The sequence below is a fragment of the Penaeus japonicus genome, unplaced genomic scaffold (genome assembly GCF_977035675.1).
Source record: "Penaeus japonicus unplaced genomic scaffold, GWHDUDI00000001_assembly GWHDUDI00000008, whole genome shotgun sequence".
Classification (NCBI taxonomy): Eukaryota; Metazoa; Arthropoda; class Malacostraca; order Decapoda; family Penaeidae; genus Penaeus; species Penaeus japonicus.
Genome location: NW_028234410.1, coordinates 15,031,456 through 15,033,955, shown reverse-complemented (window position 1 = coordinate 15,033,955; position 2,500 = coordinate 15,031,456). Strand labels below are relative to the sequence as shown.

At 44.6% G+C, this 2,500-nt stretch overlaps 1 protein-coding gene across 5 annotated transcripts in view; it reads left to right on the top strand.

The window, feature by feature from the left end:
* LOC122258095 (uncharacterized) overlaps window positions 1–2,500 on the top strand; it is a 353,460-nt gene that overhangs the window by 321,638 nt on the left and 29,322 nt on the right. The gene's annotated exons all lie outside the window — the stretch shown is intronic.

Here is a 2,500-nt window from a genome sequence, read left to right as displayed (position 1 = left end):
CACCGCCACGTATGGTAGGCGAACGGCCTCGCCTTCGATACGGAAGTTGCATGTCATATCCCCTGGGTCCAGGGGCCGTCGTGTCGGCTGCTTCAGCACGTGGTGTCCCCAGGTCATCTCAGGGCACAGCCTTCCCCACGAACATGACGGTGAGGATGCGGGCCATGAGGATAGCTGTGTTGCCGGGCCCACTAGGGTGAGTGCACCGGCGTGGTGGGGGCATCGTGCTCCTGGACCCTGGAAGAGGGTGTGTAGGAGCGGCGTTACGTAAGAGATTTTTGCTTGCCGTCTTGCATAAGGCGACGGTGCACTGGAGACGCTCGGAAGGGATGAGGCGCGATGAGTGAGTCTGCAGTGCTACGTGCTGAGGGGTTTGATGACAGAGTGATAGTGCTTTGGAGGAGACTTAAGGGCGGGGTGGAGGCGGGAATACTTATGGTGCGAAATCCTCGTGTTTGCAACAGGCTCTTTGTGCGTCAGAACATATGCGTGTTGAAAAAAAAATATATTTTGTGTCGTTTGTTAGATAGATGCCAGAAAGCAAAGATTTCGCAAGATCTGCTTATGATGCAACTGGACTCGATAAAAATCCATATGATTAGATTACGGTTCTACCATCTTATTTCGGTCCATGATTCCATAGCATTCATTGGTCACCTGAGCCCTTAGTTACCCTTTATGTATATAGATAAAGCTTTTAGCATAGAGACTTACGCAACTTCAGCATGTATAGAGCTGTGGTAAGTTAAAACATGTATGTAATTGAGAGCCGTAGTACACTTAAGGTTGTAGCCCTCTGGGATTCAGGATTGATGACACGCTTTCTTAATGGTCCGCCTTTTAGCCATAATTTATTGCAAGGCAACATATTACCAGTCAAGGGCGGGTGAAGGTACCTGCCCTGAGGTCATTAATCGCAGTTGATAATGAATATTAAATTGTGTGTGTGTTTCTCGCTATCGTTTATCAAGTTCTTTAATGAATTCGTCAAAGGTTCTTCCATTGTTCCCCTCTGTATGTCAGAATCGGAAATACTCCAAAGATGTGAAAGCACAAGAGGAAGAGGAATAAACAGGGGAGTAGGAAGATCCAAAGAAAAATGTATTAGAGGAGGAGCAGTTCATCCAAAAGAGATGAAGAAGGTCTCTTTAGTGACGTCAGTTCGTTCCACATTATCAGTCAAAATCAGATTCGTCAAGGAATAAAAAGGAAATATCTTGAATATTTCCGGAACCTTAGGCACTCTGTCCACACCCAGGAGTCTCTTGCTGCCTATTGGTGGGGACGTCCGTGCCCCGCCCCTTTCCGGGAGCCACACCTACATTCCGACTGACTACCCGTAAGATTTTTTTTGTGAACTGTTAAGCAAGTGTATGCACTGCGTGTTTGTTTGCTTGTTTGTGATGTGTGTGAGTGAGTGAGTGAGGGAGTGTGTGTGTGTGTGTGTGTGTGTGTGTGTGTGTGTGTGTGTGTGTGTGTGTGTGTGTGTGTGTGTGTGCGTGCGCCTCGGAAAGACATGCGAGATGAGAGAGGCTGCATTGGCTGAAGCACGTCTGATGAATGGAACATCCAGGTGATTCATGAGTTCAGCGTAAGGTGGTGGCGCGCCTGTATGTTTCTGTGGTGATTTATGAAGTATGGCCGTTACCTGATGTGTGCGGGGTATGGATGGGGGTGAATCGTGCTCTGGAGAAATGCCTAAGAGAACTGCCACACGTGCCGTGAGGCCTTACCCATTGCTTTCCCTGAGAGATGGATGGAAAAAAACTATTCTCTCTCTCTCTCTCTCTCTCTCTCTCTCTCTCTCTCTCTCTCTCTCTCTCTCTCTCTCTCTCTCTCTCTCTCTCTCTCTCTCTCTCTCTCTCTCTCTCTCTCTCTCTCTCTCTCTCTCTCTCTCTCTATTCCCTCCCCACTTTTTTCATACATGAATTGAATGAATGTGAAATGGTGTTAATCTTTAAATTTCAGAATTGGAGTATCATATAGGAATAGTAGAAGTACATATAAAAAACATAAAAGGCAATTTGGTGATTTGAAAACTCATTATCGAAACACACGAGAAAAGATTGTATAAACATAATTATACACATAATTTCTGTTTGGTAAGGTCACTGTTACTTATGCTCTTGAACTGACTGATAGGACGTAAATACAAGATTTCGCAAGATCTTTTATTGTTGATTACATTTTGTGTAGCAATTTGAATGTGATATCTAGGATAACACTAACAGAAATACAAACATATGGCAAGCATTTAAACATATATGCTGCTGATGCTGGCAAAGATGCTTCGATGCTTTCTCCTTGAACATCTTTCGTACATTTCTGATGGAACTTCGTATCACATTAAAATATTGCTTTGACACATGAACTCTTACACAGATGTCCCTGTTTTGTGCACTCATCCAATGAAGGATGCGCGCATGCGTGTGTGCACACCAGTGTTGAGACATTCATGTTAACAAGGAGAATCTGATAGAGATCTAATTAAAGTTACAAG